At 38.9% G+C, this 18,826-nt stretch overlaps 20 pseudogenes; all 20 read right to left on the bottom strand.

Moving 5' to 3' along the window:
* Window positions 1-586: 586 nt before the first annotated feature.
* On the bottom strand, window positions 587-705 carry LOC127936572 (uncharacterized; annotated as a pseudogene).
* Window positions 706-1,212: 507 nt separating this feature from the next.
* On the bottom strand, window positions 1,213-1,331 carry LOC127937597 (uncharacterized; annotated as a pseudogene).
* A 922-nt stretch (window positions 1,332-2,253) lies between these two features.
* On the bottom strand, window positions 2,254-2,372 carry LOC127936571 (uncharacterized; annotated as a pseudogene).
* Window positions 2,373-3,159: 787 nt separating this feature from the next.
* LOC127936218 (uncharacterized) lies at window positions 3,160-3,278 on the bottom strand (annotated as a pseudogene).
* Window positions 3,279-4,195: 917 nt separating this feature from the next.
* On the bottom strand, window positions 4,196-4,314 carry LOC127937564 (uncharacterized; annotated as a pseudogene).
* A 923-nt stretch (window positions 4,315-5,237) lies between these two features.
* Window positions 5,238-5,356, bottom strand: LOC127937339 (uncharacterized; annotated as a pseudogene).
* A 784-nt stretch (window positions 5,357-6,140) lies between these two features.
* On the bottom strand, window positions 6,141-6,259 carry LOC127936217 (uncharacterized; annotated as a pseudogene).
* Window positions 6,260-7,177: 918 nt separating this feature from the next.
* LOC127936570 (uncharacterized) lies at window positions 7,178-7,296 on the bottom strand (annotated as a pseudogene).
* Window positions 7,297-8,079: 783 nt separating this feature from the next.
* Window positions 8,080-8,198, bottom strand: LOC127936216 (uncharacterized; annotated as a pseudogene).
* A 923-nt stretch (window positions 8,199-9,121) lies between these two features.
* LOC127936742 (uncharacterized) lies at window positions 9,122-9,240 on the bottom strand (annotated as a pseudogene).
* A 509-nt stretch (window positions 9,241-9,749) lies between these two features.
* Window positions 9,750-9,868, bottom strand: LOC127937258 (uncharacterized; annotated as a pseudogene).
* A 643-nt stretch (window positions 9,869-10,511) lies between these two features.
* On the bottom strand, window positions 10,512-10,630 carry LOC127937585 (uncharacterized; annotated as a pseudogene).
* Window positions 10,631-11,550: 920 nt separating this feature from the next.
* Window positions 11,551-11,669, bottom strand: LOC127936741 (uncharacterized; annotated as a pseudogene).
* A 501-nt stretch (window positions 11,670-12,170) lies between these two features.
* On the bottom strand, window positions 12,171-12,289 carry LOC127936569 (uncharacterized; annotated as a pseudogene).
* Window positions 12,290-13,630: 1,341 nt separating this feature from the next.
* On the bottom strand, window positions 13,631-13,749 carry LOC127936740 (uncharacterized; annotated as a pseudogene).
* Window positions 13,750-14,249: 500 nt separating this feature from the next.
* On the bottom strand, window positions 14,250-14,368 carry LOC127936567 (uncharacterized; annotated as a pseudogene).
* Window positions 14,369-15,443: 1,075 nt separating this feature from the next.
* Window positions 15,444-15,562, bottom strand: LOC127937257 (uncharacterized; annotated as a pseudogene).
* A 923-nt stretch (window positions 15,563-16,485) lies between these two features.
* LOC127937584 (uncharacterized) lies at window positions 16,486-16,604 on the bottom strand (annotated as a pseudogene).
* A 642-nt stretch (window positions 16,605-17,246) lies between these two features.
* LOC127937582 (uncharacterized) lies at window positions 17,247-17,365 on the bottom strand (annotated as a pseudogene).
* A 921-nt stretch (window positions 17,366-18,286) lies between these two features.
* LOC127936739 (uncharacterized) lies at window positions 18,287-18,405 on the bottom strand (annotated as a pseudogene).
* Between the last annotated feature and the right edge of the window lie 421 nt (window positions 18,406-18,826).

The following is an 18,826-nucleotide window of genomic DNA, read 5'->3' as shown; positions in this document are numbered from 1 at the left end:
TTATATACTAAGTGAAAAAATTCCAAAAGCTTAAAGCACCTGGTATTGCTTGGCGGTCTCTCATCCAAGTACTAACCAGATCTAAACCTGCTAACATTCAGAGATCGGGCATTGACTCTTTTTTTTTTTTTTTTTGCCAGATTATTATATAATTCGTGAAAAATATCCAAAAATTTAAAGCACCTGGTATTCCCAGGCAGTCTCCCATCCATGTACTAACCTGGCGCAAACCTGCTTATATTCAGAGATCGGGCATTGACTCTATTTTTTGCCAAATTTATTATATACTAAGTGAAAAAATTCCAAAAGCTTAAAGCACCTGGTATTCCTTGGCGGTCTCTCATCCAAGTACTAACTAGACCTAAACCTGCTAAAATTCAGAGATCGGGCATTGACTCTTTTTTTTTTTTTTTGCAAGATTATTATATAATTCGTGAAAAATATCCAAACATTTAAAGCACCTGGTATTCCCAGGCAGTCTCCCATCCATGTACTAACCTGGCGCAAACCTGCTTATATTCAGAGATCGGGCATTGACTCTATTTTTTGGCAAAATTATTATATACTAAGTGAAAAATTTCAAAAAAGCTTAGAGTACCTGGTATTCCCAGGCGGTCTCCCATCCAGGCACTAACCAGGCCCAAACCTGCTTAGCTTACGAGATCAGACAAGATCGGGCATAGCCAGGCTGGTATGGCCATAAGCGAAGACTGTTGCAAAGAGAAGGCTATTTAAAGATCAGCCAATCTACTCGCCAGTACATTATAAAAGAAGGAAAGAAACCCCAAAAGCTTAAAGCACCTGGTATTCCTAGGCGGTCTCTCATCCAAGTACTAACCTGGCCCAAACCTGCTTATATTCAGAGATCGGGCATTGACTCTATTTTTTGCCAAATTTATTATATACTAAGTGAAAAAATTCCAAAAGCTTAAAGCACCTGGTATTCCTTGGCGGTCTATCATTCAATTACTAACCAGACCTTAACCTGCTAAGATTCAGAGATCGGGCATTGACTTCTTCTTTTTTTTTTTTTTTTTTGCAAGATTATTATATAATTCGTGAAAAATATCCAAACATTTAAAAGCACCTGGTATTCCCAGGCAGTCTCCCATCCATGTACTAACCTGGCGCAAACCTGCTTATATTCAGAGATCGGGCATTGACTCTATTTTTGGGCAAAATTATTATATACTAAGTGAAAAATTTCAAAAAACCTTAGAGTACCTGGTATTCCCAGGCGGTCTCCCATCCAGGCACTAACCAGGCCCAAACCTGCTTAGCTTACGAGATCAGACAAGATCAGGCATAGCCAGGCTGGTATAGCCATAAGCGAAGACTGCTGCAAAGAGAAGGCTATTTAAAGATCAGCCAATCTACTCGCCAGTACATTATAAAAGTAGGAAAGAAACCCCAAAAGCTTAAAGCACCTGGTATTCCTAGGCGGTCTCTCATCCAAGTACTAACCAGACCTAAACCTGCTAAGATTCAGAGATCGGGCATTGACTCTATTTTTTTTTTTTTTGCAAGATTATTATATAATTTGTGAAAAATATCCAAAAATTTAAAGCACCTGGTATTCCCAGGCAGTCTCCCATCCATGTACTAACCTGGCCCAAACCTGCTTATATTCAGAGATCGGGCACTGACTCTATTTTTTGCCAAATTTATTATATACTAAGTGAAAAAATTCCAAAAGCTTAAAGCACCTGGTATTGCTTGGCGGTCTCTCATCCAAGTACTAACCAGATCTAAACCTGCTAACATTCAGAGATCGGGCATTGACTCTTTTTTTTTTTTTTTTGCCAGATTATTATATAATTCGTGAAAAATATCCAAAAATTTAAAGCACCTGGTATTCCCAGGCAGTCTCCCATCCATGTACTAACCTGGCGCAAACCTGCTTATATTCAGAGATCGGGCATTGACTCTATTTTTTGCCAAATTTATTATATACTAAGTGAAAAAATTCCAAAAGCTTAAAGCACCTGGTATTCCTTGGCGGTCTCTCATCCAAGTACTAACTAGACCTAAACCTGCTAAAATTCAGAGATCGGGCATTGACTCTTTTTTTTTTTTTTTTGCAAGATTATTATATAATTCGTGAAAAATATCCAAACATTTAAAGCACCTGGTATTCCCAGGCAGTCTCCCATCCATGTACTAACCTGGCGCAAACCTGCTTATATTCAGAGATCGGGCATTGACTCTATTTTTTGGCAAAATTATTATATACTAAGTGAAAAATTTCAAAAAAGCTTAGAGTACCTGGTATTCCCAGGCGGTCTCCCATCCAGGCACTAACCAGGCCCAAACCTGCTTAGCTTACGAGATCAGACAAGATCGGGCATAGCCAGGCTGGTATGGCCATAAGCGAAGACTGCTGCAAAGAGAAGGCTATTTAAAGATCAGCCAATCTACTCGCCAGTACATTATAAAAGAAGGAAAGAAACCCCAAAAGCTTAAAGCACCTGGTATTCCTAGGCGGTCTCTCATCCAAGTACTAACCTGGCCCAAACCTGCTTATATTCAGAGATCGGGCATTGACTCTATTTTTTGCCAAATTTATTATATACTAAGTGAAAAAATTCCAAAAGCTTAAAGCACCTGGTATTCCTTGGCGGTCTATCATTCAATTACTAACCAGACCTTAACCTGCTAAGATTCAGAGATCGGGCATTGACTTCTTCTTTTTTTTTTTTTTTTTTTTTTGCAAGATTATTATATAATTCGTGAAAAATATCCAAAAATTTAAAGCACCTGGTATTCCCAGGCAGTCTCCCATCCATGTACTAACCTGGCCCAAACCTGCTTATATTCAGAGATCGGGCATTGACTCTATTTTTGGCCAAATTTATTATATACTAAGTGAAAAAATTCCAAAAGCTTAAAGCACCTGGTATTCCTTGGCGGTCTCTAATCCAAGTACTAACCAGACCTAAACCTGCTAAGATTCAGAGATCGGGCATTGACTCTTTTTTTTTTTTTTGCAAGATTATTATATAATTCGTGAAAAATATCCAAACATTTAAAGCACCTGGTATTCCCAGGCAGTCTCCCATCCATGTACTAACCTGGCGCAAACCTGCTTATATTCAGAGATCGGGCATTGACTCTATTTTTTGGCAAAATTATTATATACTAAGTGAAAAATTTCAAAAAAGCTTACAGTACCTGGCATTCCCAGGCGGTCTCCCATCCAGGCACTAACCAGGCCCAAACCTGCTTAGCTTACGAGATCAGACAAGATCGGGCATAGCCAGGCTGGTATGGCCATAAGCGAAGACTGCTGCAAAGAGAAGGCTATTTAAAGATCAGCCAATCTACTCGCCAGTACATTATAAAAGTAGGAAAGAAACCCCAAAAGCTTAAAGCACCTGGTATTCCTAGGCGGTCTCTCATCCAAGTACTAACCTGGCCCAAACCTGCTTATATTCAGAGATCGGGCATTGACTCTATTTTTTTTTTTTTGCAAGATTATTATATAATTTGTGAAAAATATCCAAAAATTTAAAGCACCTGGTATTCCCAGGCAGTCTCCCATCCATGTACTAACCTGGCCCAAACCTGCTTATATTCAGAGATCGGGCACTGACTCTATTTTTTGCCAAATTTATTATATACTAAGTGAAAAAATTCCAAAAGCTTAAAGCACCTGGTATTCCTTGGCGGTCTCTCATCCAAGTACTAACCAGATCTAAACCTGCTAAGATTCAGAGATCGGGCATTGACTCTTTTTTTTTTTTTTTTGCCAGATTATTATATAATTCGTGAAAAATATCCAAAAATTTAAAGCACCTGGTATTCCCAGGCAGTCTCCCATCCATGTACTAACCTGGCGCAAACCTGCTTATATTCAGAGATCGGGCATTGACTCTATTTTTTGCCAAATTTATTATATACTAAGTGAAAAAATTCCAAAAGCTTAAAGCACCTGGTATTCCTTGGCGGTCTCTCATCCAAGTACTAACTAGACCTAAACCTGCTAAAATTCAGTGATCGGGCATTGACTCTTTTTTTTTTTTGCAAGATTATTATATAATTCGTGAAAAATATCCAAACATTTAAAGCACCTGGTATTCCCAGGCAGTCTCCCATCCATGTACTAACCTGGCGCAAACCTGCTTATATTCAGAGATCGGGCATTGACTCTATTTTTGGGCAAAATTATTATATACTAAGCGAAAAATTTCAAAAAACCTTAGAGTACCTGGTATTCCCAGGCAGTCTCCCATCCAGGCACTAACCAGGCCCAAACCTGCTTAGCTTACGAGATCAGACAAGATCGGGCATAGCCAGGCTGGTATGGCCATAAGCGAAGACTGCTGCAAAGAGAAGGCTATTTAAAGATCAGCCAATCTACTCGCCAGTACATTATAAAAGTAGGAAAGAAACCCCAAAAGCTTAAAGCACCTGGTATTCCTAGGCGGTCTCTCATCCAAGTACTAACCAGACCTAAACCTGCTAAGATTCAGAGATCGGGCATTGACTCTATTTTTTTTTTTTTTTTGCAAGATTATTATATAATTTGTGAAAAATATCCAAAAATTTAAAGCACCTGGTATTCCCAGGCAGTCTCCCATCCATGTACTAACCTGGCCCAAACCTGCTTATATTCAGAGATCTGGCACTGACTCTATTTTTTGCCAAATTTATTATATACTAAGTGAAAAAATTCCAAAAGCTTAAAGCACCTGATATTGCTTGGCGGTCTCTCATCCAAGTACTAACCAGATCTAAACCTGCTAACATTCAGAGATCGGGCATTGACTCTTTTTTTTTTTTTTTTTTTGCCAGATTATTATATAATTCGTGAAAAATATCCAAAAATTTAAAGCACCTGGTATTCCCAGGCAGTCTCCCATCCATGTACTAACCTGGCGCAAACCTGCTTATATTCAGAGATCGGGCATTGACTATTTTTTGCCAAATTTATTATATACTAAGTGAAAAAATTCCAAAAGCTTAAAGCACCTGGTATTCCTTGGCGGTCTCTCATCCAAGTACTAACTAGACCTAAACCTGCTAAAATTCAGAGATCGGGCATTGACTCTTTTTTTTTTTTTTGCAAGATTATTATATAATTCGTGAAAAATATCCAAACATTTAAAGCACCTGGTATTCCCAGGCAGTCTCCCATCCATGTACTAACCTGGCGCAAACCTGCTTATATTCAGAGATCGGGCATTGACTCTATTTTTTGGCAAAATTATTATATACTAAGTGAAAAATTTCAAAAAAGCTTAGAGTACCTGGTATTCCCAGGCGGTCTCCCATCCAGGCACTAACCAGGCCCAAACCTGCTTAGCTTACGATATCAGACAAGATCGGGCATAGCCAGGCTGGTATGGCCATAAGCGAAGACTGCTGCAAAGAGAAGGCTATTTAAAGATCAGCCAATCTACTCGCCAGTACATTATAAAAGAAGGAAAGAAACCCCAAAAGCTTAAAGCACCTGGTATTCCTAGGCGGTCTCTCATCCAAGTACTAACCTGGCCCAAACCTGCTTATATTCAGAGATCGGGCATTGACTCTATTTTTTGCCAAATTTATTATATACTAAGTGAAAAAATTCCAAAAGCTTAAAGCACCTGGTATTCCTTGGCGGTCTATCATTCAATTACTAACCAGACCTTAACCTGCTAAGATTCAGAGATCGGGCATTGACTTCTTCTTTTTTTTTTTTTTTTTGCAAGATTATTATATAATTCGTGAAAAATATCCAAAAATTTAAAGCACCTGGTATTCCCAGGCAGTCTCCCATCCATGTACTAACCTGGCCCAAACCTGCTTATATTCAGAGATCGGGCATTGACTCTATTTTTTGCCAAATTTATTATATACTAAGTGAAAAAATTCCAAAAGCTTAAAGCACCTGGTATTCCTTGGCGGTCTCTCATCCAAGTACTAACCAGACCTAAACCTGCTAAGATTCAGAGATCGGGCATTGACTCTTTTTTTTTTTTTTTTGCAAGATTATTATATAATTCGTGAAAAATATCCAAACATTTAAAGCACCTGGTATTCCCAGGCAGTCTCCCATCCATGTACTAACCTGGCGCAAACCTGCTTATATTCAGAGATCGGGCATTGACTCTATTTTTTGGCAAAATTATTATATACTAAGTGAAAAATTTCAAAAAAGCTTACAGTACCTGGCATTCCCAGGCGGTCTCCCATCCAGGCACTAACCAGGCCCAAACCTGCTTAGCTTACGAGATCAGACAAGATCGGGCATAGCCAGGCTGGTATGGCCATAAGCGAAGACTGCTGCAAAGAGAAGGCTATTTAAAGATCAGCCAATCTACTCGCCAGTACATTATAAAAGTAGGAAAGAAACCCCAAAAGCTTAAAGCACCTGGTATTCCTAGGCGGTCTCTCATCCAAGGACTAACCAGACCTAAACCTGCTAAGATTCAGAGATCGGGCATTGACTCTATTTTTTTTTTTTTTTGCAAGATTATTATATAATTTGTGAAAAATATCCAAAAATTTAAAGCACCTGGTATTCCCAGGCAGTCTCCCATCCATGTACTAACCTGGCCCAAACCTGCTTATATTCAGAGATCGGGCACTGACTCTATTTTTTGCCAAATTTATTATATACTAAGTGAAAAAATTCCAAAAGCTTAAAGCACCTGGTATTCCTTGGCGGTCTCTCATCCAAGTACTAACCAGATCTAAACCTGCTAAGATTCAGAGATCGGGCATTGACTCTTTTTTTTTTTTTGCCAGATTATTATATAATTCGTGAAAAATATCCAAAAATTTAAAGCACCTGGTATTCCCAGGCAGTCTCCCATCCATGTACTAACCTGGCGCAAACCTGCTTATATTCAGAGATCGGGCATTGACTCTATTTTTTGCCAAATTTATTATATACTAAGTGAAAAAATTCCAAAAGCTTAAAGCACCTGGTATTCCTTGGCGGTCTCTCATCCAAGTACTAACTAGACCTAAACCTGCTAAAATTCAGAGATCGGGCATTGACTCTTTTTTTTTTTTTTGCAAGATTATTATATAATTCGTGAAAATTATCCAAACATTTAAAGCACCTGGTATTCCCAGGCAGTCTCCCATCCATGTACTAACCTGGCGCAAACCTGCTTATATTCAGAGATCGGGCATTGACTCTATTTTTTGGCAAAATTATTATATACTAAGTGAAAAATTTCAAAAAAGCTTAGAGTACCTGGTATTCCCAGGCGGTCTCCCATCCAGGCACTAACCAGGCCCAAACCTGCTTAGCTTACGAGATCAGACAAGATCGGGCATAGCCAGGCTGGTATGGCCATAAGCGAAGACTGCTGCAAAGAGAAGGCTATTTAAAGATCAGCCAATCTACTCGCCAGTACATTATAAAAGAAGGAAAGAAACCCCAAAAGCTTAAAGCACCTGGTATTCCTAGGCGGTCTCTCATCCAAGTACTAACCTGGCCCAAACCTGCTTATATTCAGAGATCGGGCATTGACTCTATTTTTTGCCAAATTTATTATATACTAAGTGAAAAAATTCCAAAAGCTTAAAGCACCTGGTATTCCTTGGCGGTCTATCATACAATTACTAACCAGACCTTAACCTGCTAAGATTCAGAGATCGGGCATTGACTTCTTCTTTTTTTTTTTTTTTTTGCAAGATTATTATATAATTCGTGAAAAATATCCAAAAATTTAAAGCACCTGGTATTCCCAGGCAGTCTCCCATCCATGTACTAACCTGGCCCAAACCTGCTTATATTCAGAGGTCGGGCATTGACTCTATTTTTTGCCAAATTTATTATATACTAAGTGAAAAAATTCCAAAAGCTTAAAGCACCTGGTATTCCTTGGCGGTCTCTCATCCAAGTACTAACCAGACCTAAACCTGCTAAGATTCAGAGATCGGGCATTGACTCTTTTTTTTTTTTTTTGCAAGATTATTATATAATTCGTGAAAAATATCCAAACATTTAAAGCACCTGGTATTCCCAGGCAGTCTCCCATCCATGTACTAACCTGGCGCAAACCTGCTTATATTCAGAGATCGGGCATTGACTCTATTTTTTGGCAAAATTATTATATACTAAGTGAAAAATTTCAAAAAAGCTTACAGTACCTGGCATTCCCAGGCGGTCTCCCATCCAGGCACTAACCAGGCCCAAACCTGCTTAGCTTACGAGATCAGACAAGATCGGGCATAGCCAGGCTGGTATGGCCATAAGCGAAGACTGCTGCAAAGAGAAGGCTATTTAAAGATCAGCCAATCTACTCGCCAGTACATTATAAAAGTAGGAAAGAAACCCCAAAAGCTTAAAGCACCTGGTATTCCTAGGCGGTCTCTCATCCAAGTACTAACCAGACCTAAACCTGCTAAGATTCAGAGATCGGGCATTGACTCTATTTTTTTTTTTTTTTTGCAAGATTATTATATAATTTGTGAAAAATATCCAAAAATTTAAAGCACCTGGTATTCCCAGGCAGTCTCCCATCCATGTACTAACCTGGCCCAAACCTGCTTATATTCAGAGATCGGGCACTGACTCTATTTTTTGCCAAATTTATTATATACTAAGTGAAAAAATTCCAAAAGCTTAAAGCACCTGGTATTCCTTGGCGGTCTCTCATCCAAGTACTAACCAGATCTAAACCTGCTAAGATTCAGAGATCGGGCATTGACTCTTTTTTTTTTTTTTGCCAGATTATTATATAATTCGTGAAAAATATCCAAAAATGTAAAGCACCTGGTATTCCCAGGCAGTCTCCCATCCATGTACTAACCTGGCGCAAACCTGCTTATATTCAGAGATCGGGCATTGACTCTATTTTTTGCCAAATTTATTATATACTAAGTGAAAAAATTCCAAAAGCTTAAAGCACCTGGTATTCCTTGGCGGTCTCTCATCCAAGTACTAACTAGACCTAAACCTGCTAAAATTCAGTGATCGGGCATTGACTCTTTTTTTTTTTTTTTTGCAAGATTATTATATAATTCGTGAAAAATATCCAAACATTTAAAGCACCTGGTATTCCCAGGCAGTCTCCCATCCATGTACTAACCTGGCGCAAACCTGCTTATATTCAGAGATCGGGCATTGACTCTAATTTTTTGGCAAAATTATTATATACTAAGTGAAAAATTTCAAAAAAGCTTACAGTACCTGGCATTCCCAGGCGGTCTCCCATCCAGGCACTAACCAGGCCCAAACCTGCTTAGCTTACGAGATCAGACAAGATCAGGCATAGCCAGGCTGGTATGGCCATAAGCGAAGACTGCTGCAAAGAGAAGGCTATTTAAAGATCAGCCAATCTACTCGCCAGTACATTATAAAAGTAGGAAAGAAACCCCAAAAGCTTAAAGCACCTGGTATTCCTAGGCGGTCTCTCATCCAAGTACTAACCTGGCCCAAACCTGCTTATATTCAGAGATCGGGCATTGACTCTATTTTTTGGCAAATTTATTATATACTAAGTGAAAAAATTCCAAAAGCTTAAAGCACCTGGTATTCCTTGGCGGTCTCTCATCCAAGTACTAACCAGACCTAAACCTGCTAAGATTCAGAGATCGGGCATTGACTCTTTTTTTTTTTTTTTTTTTTTTTTTGCAAGATTATTATATAATTCGTGAAAAATATCCAAACATTTAAAGCACCTGGTATTCCCAGGCAGTCTCCCATCCATGTACTAACCTGGCGCAAACCTGCTTATATTCAGAGATCGGGCATTGACTCTATTTTTTGGCAAAATTATTATATACTAAGTGAAAAATTTCAAAAAACCTTAGAGTACCTGGTATTCCCAGGCGGTCTCCCATCCAGGCACTAACCAGGCCCAAACCTGCTTAGCTTACGAGATCAGACAAGATCGGGCATAGCCAGGCTGGTATGGCCATAAGCGAAGACTGCTGCAAAGAGAAGGCTATTTAAAGATCAGCCAATCTACTCGCCAGTACATTATATAAGTAGGAAAGAAACCCCAAAAGCTTAAAGCACCTGGTATTCCTAGGCGGTCTCTCATCCAAGTACTAACCAGATCTAAACCTGCTAACATTCAGAGATCGGGCATTGACTCTTTTTTTTTTTTTTTTTTGCCAGATTATTATATAATTCGTGAAAAATATCCAAAAATTTAAAGCACCTGGTATTCCCAGGCAGTCTCCCATCCATGTACTAACCTGGCGCAAACCTGCTTATATTCAGAGATCGGGCATTGACTCTATTTTTTGCCAAATTTATTATATACTAAGTGAAAAAATTCCAAAAGCTTAAAGCACCTGGTATTCCTTGGCGGTCTCTCATCCAAGTACTAACTAGACCTAAACCTGCTAAAATTCAGAGATCGGGCATTGACTCTTTTTTTTTTTTTTGCAAGATTATTATATAATTCGTGAAAAATATCCAAACATTTAAAGCACCTGGTATTCCCAGGCAGTCTCCCATCCATGTACTAACCTGGCGCAAACCTGCTTATATTCAGAGATCGGGCATTGACTCTTTTTTTTGGCAAAATTATTATATACTAAGTGAAAAATTTCAAAAAAGATTAGAGTACCTGGTATTCCCAGGCGGTCTCCCATCCAGGCACTAACCAGGCCCAAACCTGCTTAGCTTACGAGATCAGACAAGATCGGGCATAGCCAGGCTGCTATGGCCATAAGCGAAGACTGCTGCAAAGAGAAGGCTATTTAAAGATCAGCCAATCTACTCGCCAGTACATTATAAAAGAAGGAAAGAAACCCCAAAAGCTTAAAGCACCTGGTATTCCTAGGCGGTCTCTCATCCAAGTACTAACCTGGCCCAAACCTGCTTATATTCAGAGATCGGGCATTGACTCTATTTTTTTTTTTTTTTGCAAGATTATTATATAATTTGTGAAAAATATCCAAAAATTTAAAGCACCTGGTATTCCCAGGCAGTCTCCCATCCATGTACTAACCTGGCCCAAACCTGCTTATATTCAGAGATCGGGCACTGACTCTATTTTTTGCCAAATTTATTATATACTAAGTGAAAAAATTCCAAAAGCTTAAAGCACCTGGTATTGCTTGGCGGTCTCTCATCCAAGTACTAACCAGATCTAAACCTGCTAACATTCAGAGATCGGGCATTGACTCTTTTTTTTTTTTTTTTGCCAGATTATTATATAATTCGTGAAAAATATCCAAAAATTTAAAGCACCTGGTATTCCCAGGCAGTCTCCCATCCATGTACTAACCTGGCGCAAACCTGCTTATATTCAGAGATCGGGCATTGACTCTATTTTTTGCCAAATTTATTATATACTAAGTGAAAAAATTCCAAAAGCTTAAAGCACCTGGTATTCCTTGGCGGTCTCTCATCCAAGTACTAACTAGACCTAAACCTGCTAAAATTCAGTGATCGGGCATTGACTCTTTTTTTTTTTTGCAAGATTATTATATAATTCGTGAAAAATATCCAAACATTTAAAGCACCTGGTATTCCCAGGCAGTCTCCCATCCATGTACTAAACTGGCGCAAACCTGCTTATATTCAGAGATCGGGCATTGACTCTAATTTTTTGGCAAAATTATTATATACTAAGTGAAAAATTTCAAAAAAGCTTACAGTACCTGGCATTCCCAGGCGGTCTCCCATCCAGGCACTAACCAGGCCCAAACCTGCTTAGCTTACGAGATCAGACAAGATCAGGCATAGCCAGGCTGGTATGGCCATAAGCGAAGACTGCTGCAAAGAGAAGGCTATTTAAAGATCAGCCAATCTACTCGCCAGTACATTATAAAAGTAGGAAAGAAACCCCAAAAGCTTAAAGCACCTGGTATTCCTAGGCGGTCTCTCATCCAAGTACTAACCTGGCCCAAACCTGCTTATATTCAGAGATCGGGCATTGACTCTATTTTTTGGCAAATTTATTATATACTAAGTGAAAAAATTCCAAAAGCTTAAAGCACCTGGTATTCCTTGGCGGTCTCTCATCCAAGTACTAACTAGACCTAAACCTGCTAAAATTCAGAGATCGGGCATTGACTCTTTTTTTTTTTTTTTTTGCAAGATTATTATATAATTCATGAAAAATATCCAAACATTTAAAGCACCTGGTATTCCCAGGCAGTCTCCCATCCATGTACTAACCTGGCGCAAACCTGCTTATATTCAGAGATCGGGCATTGACTCTATTTTTTGGCAAAATTATTATATACTAAGTGAAAAATTTCAAAAAAGCTTAGAGTACCTGGTATTCCCAGGCGGTCTCCCATCCAGGCACTAACCAGGCCCAAACCTGCTTAGCTTACGAGATCAGACAAGATCGGGCATAGCCAGGCTGGTATGGCCATAAGCGAAGACTGCTGCAAAGAGAAGGCTATTTAAAGATCAGCCAATCTACTCGCCAGTACATTATAAAAGTAGGAAAGAAACCCCAAAAGCTTAAAGCACCTGGTATTCCTAGGCGGTCTCTCATCCAAGGACTAACCTGGCCCAAACCTGCTTATATTCAGAGATCGGGCATTGACTCTATTTTTTGCCAAATTTATTATATACTAAGTGAAAAAATTCCAAAAGCTTAAAGCACCTGGTATTCCTTGGCGGTCTATCATTCAATTACTAACCAGACCTTAACCTGCTAAGATTCAGAGATCGGGCATTGACTTCTTCTTTTTTTTTTTTTTTTTTTGCAAGATTATTATATAATTCGTGAAAAATATCCAAAAATTTAAAGCACCTGGTATTCCCAGGCAGTCTCCCATCCATGTACTAACCTGGCCCAAACCTGCTTATATTCAGAGATCGGGCATTGACTCTATTTTTTGCCAAATTTATTATATACTAAGTGAAAAAATTCCAAAAGCTTAAAGCACCTGGTATTCCTTGGCGGTCTCTCATCCAAGTACTAACCAGACCTAAACCTGCTAAGATTCAGAGATCGGGCATTGACTCTATTTTTTTTTTTTTGCAAGATTATTATATAATTCGTGAAAAATATCTAAACATTTAAAGCACCTGGTATTCCTTGGCGGTCTCTCATCCAAGTACTAACCTGGCCCAAACCTGCTTATATTCAGAGATCGGGCATTGACTCTATTTTTTGGCAAATTTATTATATACTAAGTGAAAAAATTCCAAAAGCTTAAAGCACCTGGTATTGCTTGGCGGTCTCTCATCCAAGTACTAACCAGATCTAAACCTGCTAACATTCAGAGATCGGGCATTGACTCTTTTTTTTTTTTTTTTGCCAGATTATTATATAATTCGTGAAAAATATCCAAAAATTTAAAGCACCTGGTATTCCCAGGCAGTCTCCCATCCATGTACTAACCTGGCGCAAACCTGCTTATATTCAGAGATCGGGCATTGACTCTATTTTTTGCCAAATTTATTATATACTAAGTGAAAAAATTCCAAAAGCTTAAAGCACCTGGTATTCCTTGGCGGTCTCTCATCCAAGTACTAACTAGACCTAAACCTGCTAAAATTCAGTGATCGGGCATTGACTCTTTTTTTTTTTTTGCAAGATTATTATATAATTCGTGAAAAATATCCAAACATTTAAAGCACCTGGTATTCCCAGGCAGTCTCCCATCCATGTACTAACCTGGCGCAAACCTGCTTATATTCAGAGATCGGGCATTGACTCTAATTTTTTGGCAAAATTATTATATACTAAGTGAAAAATTTCAAAAAAGCTTACAGTACCTGGCATTCCCAGGCGGTCTCCCATCCAGGCACTAACCAGGCCCAAACCTGCTTAGCTTACGAGATCAGACAAGATCAGGCATAGCCAGGCTGGTATGGCCATAAGCGAAGACTGCTGCAAAGAGAAGGCTATTTAAAGATCAGCCAATCTACTCGCCAGTACATTATAAAAGTAGGAAAGAAACCCCAAAAGCTTAAAGCACCTGGTATTCCTAGGCGGTCTCTCATCCAAGTACTAACCTGGCCCAAACCTGCTTATATTCAGAGATCGGGCATTGACTCTATTTTTTGGCAAATTTATTATATACTAAGTGAAAAAATTCCAAAAGCTTAAAGCACCTGGTATTCCTTGGCGGTCTCTCATCCAAGTACTAACTAGACCTAAACCTGCTAAAATTCAGAGATCGGGCATTGACTCTTTTTTTTTTTTTTTTGCAAGATTATTATATAATTCGTGAAAAATATCCAAACATTTAAAGCACCTGGTATTCCCAGGCAGTCTCCCATCCATGTACTAACCTGGCGCAAACCTGCTTATATTCAGAGATCGGGCATTGACTCTATTTTTTGGCAAAATTATTATATACTAAGTGAAAAATTTCAAAAAAGCTTAGAGTACCTGGTATTCCCAGGCGGTCTCCCATCCAGGCACTAACCAGGCCCAAACCTGCTTAGCTTACGAGATCAGACAAGATCGGGCATAGCCAGGCTGGTATGGCCATAAGCGAAGACTGCTGCAAAGAGAAGGCTATTTAAAGATCAGCCAATCTACTCGCCAGTACATTATAAAAGTAGGAAAGAAACCCCAAAAGCTTAAAGCACCTGGTATTCCTAGGCGGTCTCTCATCCAAGGACTAACCTGGCCCAAACCTGCTTATATTCAGAGATCGGGCATTGACTCTATTTTTTGCCAAATTTATTATATACTAAGTGAAAAAATTCCAAAAGCTTAAAGCACCTGGTATTCCTTGGCGGTCTATCATTCAATTACTAACCAGACCTTAACCTGCTAAGATTCAGAGATCGGGCATTGACTTCTTCTTTTTTTTTTTTTTTTTTTGCAAGATTATTATATAATTCGTGAAAAATATCCAAAAATTTAAAGCACCTGGTATTCCCAGGCAGTCTCCCATCCATGTACTAACCTGGCCCAAACCTGCTTATATTCAGAGATCGGGCATTGACTCTATTTTTTGCCAAATTTATTATATACTAAGTGAAAAAATTCCAAAAGCTTAAAGCACCTGGTATTCCTTGGCGGTCTCTCATCCAAGTACTAACCAGACCTAAACCTGCTAAGATTCAGAGATCGGGCATTGACTCTATTTTTTTTTTTTTGCAAGATTATTATATAATTCGTGAAAAATATCCAAACATTTAAAGCACCTGGTATTCCTTGGCGGTCTCTCATCCAAGTACTAACCTGGCCCAAACCTGCTTATATTCAGAGATCGGGCATTGACTCTATTTTTTGGCAAATTTATTATATACTAAGTGAAAAAATTCCAAAAGCTTAAAGCACCTGGTATTCCTTGGCGGTCTCTCATCCAAGTACTAACCAGACCTAAACCTGCTAAGATTCAGAGATCGGGCATTGACTCTTTTTTTTTTTTTTTTTTTTTTTTTTGCAAGATTATTATATAATTCGTGAAAAATATCCAAACATTTAAAAGCACCTGGTATTCCCAGGCAGTCTCCCATCCATGTACTAACCTGGCGCAAACCTGCTTATATTCAGAGATCGGGCATTGACTCTATTTTTGGGCAAAATTATTATATACTAAGTGAAAAATTTCAAAAAACCTTAGAGTACCTGGTATTCCCAGGCGGTCTCCCATCCAGGCACTAACCAGGCCCAAACCTGCTTAGCTTACGAGATCAGACAAGATCGGGCATAGCCAGGCTGGTATGGCCATAAGCGAAGACTGCTGCAAAGAGAAGGCTATTTAAAGATCAGCCAATCTACTCGCCAGTACATTATAAAAGTAGGAAAGAAACCCCAAAAGCTTAAAGCACCTGGTATTCCTAGGCGGTCTCTCATCCAAGTACTAACCAGACCTAAACCTGCTAAGATTCAGAGATCGGGCATTGACTCTATTTTTTTTTTTTTTTGCAAGATTATTATATAATTTGTGAAAAATATCCAAAAATTTAAAGCACCTGGTATTCCCAGGCAGTCTCCCATCCATGTACTAACCTGGCCCAAACCTGCTTATATTCAGAGATCGGGCACTGACTCTATTTTTTGCCAAATTTATTATATACTAAGTGAAAAAATTCCAAAAGCTTAAAGCACCTGGTATTGCTTGGCGGTCTCTCATCCAAGTACTAACCAGATCTAAACCTGCTAACATTCAGAGATCGGGCATTGACTCTTTTTTTTTTTTTTTTTTGCCAGATTATTATATAATTCGTGAAAAATATCCAAAAATTTAAAGCACCTGGTATTCCCAGGCAATCTCCCATCCATGTACTAACCTGGCGCAAACCTGCTTATATTCAGAGATCGGGCATTGACTCTATTTTTTGCCAAATTTATTATATACTAAGTGAAAAAATTCCAAAAGCTTAAAGCACCTGGTATTCCTTGGCGGTCTCTCATCCAAGTACTAACTAGACCTAAACCTGCTAAAATTCAGAGATCGGGCATTGACTCTTTTTTTTTTTTTTGCAAGATTATTATATAATTCGTGAAAAATATCCAAACATTTAAAGCACCTGGTATTCCCAGGCAGTCTCCCATCCATGTACTAACCTGGCGCAAACCTGCTTATATTCAGAGATCGGGCATTGACTCTTTTTTTTGGCAAAATTATTATATACTAAGTGAAAAATTTCAAAAAAGATTAGAGTACCTGGTATTCCCAGGCGGTCTCCCATCCAGGCACTAACCAGGCCCAAACCTGCTTAGCTTACGAGATCAGACAAGATCGGGCATAGCCAGGCTGCTATGGCCATAAGCGAAGACTGATGCAAAGAGAAGGCTATTTAAAGATCAGCCAATCTACTCGCCAGTACATTATAAAAGAAGGAAAGAAACCCCAAAAGCTTAAAGCACCTGGTATTCCTAGGCGGTCTCTCATCCAAGTACTAACCTGGCCCAAACCTGCTTATATTCAGAGATCGGGCATTGACTCTATTTTTTTTTTTTTTTGCAAGATTATTATATAATTTGTGAAAAATATCCAAAAATTTAAAGCACCTGGTATTCCCAGGCAGTCTCCCATCCATGTACTAACCTGGCCCAAACCTGCTTATATTCAGAGATCGGGCACTGACTCTATTTTTTGCCAAATTTATTATATACTAAGTGAAAAAATTCCAAAAGCTTAAAGCACCTGGTATTCCTTGGCGGTCTCTCATCCAAGTACTAACTAGACCTAAACCTGCTAAAATTCAGAGATCGGGCATTGACTCTTTTTTTTTTTTTTGCAAGATTATTATATAATTCGTGAAAAATATCCAAACATTTAAAGCACCTGGTATTCCCAGGCAGTCTCCCATCCATGTACTAACCTGGCGCAAACCTGCTTATATTCAGAGATCGGGCATTGACTCTTTTTTTTGGCAAAATTATTATATACTAAGTGAAAAATTTCAAAAAAGATTAGAGTACCTGGTATTCCCAGGCGGTCTCCCATCCAGGCACTAACCAGGCCCAAACCTGCTTAGCTTACGAGATCAGACAAGATCGGGCATAGCCAGGCTGCTATGGCCATAAGCGAAGACTGCTGCAAAGAGAAGGCTATTTAAAGATCAGCCAATCTACTCGCCAGTACATTATAAAAGAAGGAAAGAAACCCCAAAAGCTTAAAGCACCTGGTATTCCTAGGCGGTCTCTCATCCAAGTACTAACCTGGCCCAAACCTGCTTATATTCAGAGATCGGGCATTGACTCTATTTTTTTTTTTTTTTGCAAGATTATTATATAATTTGTGAAAAATATCCAAAAATTTAAAGCACCTGGTATTCCCAGGCAGTCTCCCATCCATGTACTAACCTGGCCCAAACCTGCTTATATTCAGAGATCGGGCACTGACTCTATTTTTTGCCAAATTTATTATATACTAAGTGAAAAAATTCCAAAAGCTTAAAGCACCTGGTATTGCTTGGCGGTCTCTCATCCAAGTACTAACCAGATCTAAACCTGCTAACATTCAGAGATCGGGCATTGACTCTTTTTTTTTTTTTTTTGCCAGATTATTATATAATTCGTGAAAAATATCCAAAAATTTAAAGCACCTGGTATTCCCAGGCAGTCTCCCATCCATGTACTAACCTGGCGCAAACCTGCTTATATTCAGAGATCGGGCATTGACTCTATTTTTTGCCAAATTTATTATATACTAAGTGAAAAAATTCCAAAAGCTTAAAGCACCTGGTATTCCTTGGCGGTCTCTCATCCAAGTACTAACTAGACCTAAACCTGCTAAAATTCAGTGATCGGGCATTGACTCTTTTTTTTTTTTTGCAAGATTATTATATAATTCGTGAAAAATATCCAAACATTTAAAGCACCTGGTATTCCCAGGCAGTCTCCCATCCATGTACTAAACTGGCGCAAACCTGCTTATATTCAGAGATCGGGCATTGACTCTAATTTTTTGGCAAAATTATTATATACTAAGTGAAAAATTTCAAAAAAGCTTACAGTACCTGGCATTCCCAGGCGGTCTCCCATCCAGGCACTAACCAGGCCCAAACCTGCTTAGCTTACGAGATCAGACAAGATCAGGCATAGCCAGGCTGGTATGGCCATAAGCGAAGACTGCTGCAAAGAGAAGGCTATTTAAAGATCAGCCAATCTACTCGCCAGTACATTATAAAAGTAGGAAAGAAACCCCAAAAGCTTAAAGCACCTGGTATTCCTAGGCGGTCTCTCATCCAAGTACTAACCTGGCCCAAACCTGCTTATATTCAGAGATCGGGCATTGACTCTATTTTTTGGCAAATTTATTATATACTAAGTGAAAAAATTCCAAAAGCTTAAAGCACCTGGTATTCCTTGGCGGTCTCTCATCCAAGTACTAACTAGACCTAAACCTGCTAAAATTCAGAGATCGGGCATTGACTCTTTTTTTTTTTTTTTTTGCAAGATTATTATATAATTCATGAAAAATATCCAAACATTTAAAGCACCTGGTATTCCCAGGCAGTCTCCCATCCATGTACTAACCTGGCGCA

The sequence above is a fragment of the Carassius gibelio genome, chromosome A19, assembly GCF_023724105.1.
Source record: "Carassius gibelio isolate Cgi1373 ecotype wild population from Czech Republic chromosome A19, carGib1.2-hapl.c, whole genome shotgun sequence".
Lineage (NCBI taxonomy): Eukaryota > Metazoa > Chordata > Actinopteri > Cypriniformes > Cyprinidae > Carassius > Carassius gibelio.
This window is presented reverse-complemented; position numbering and strand designations above follow the sequence as displayed.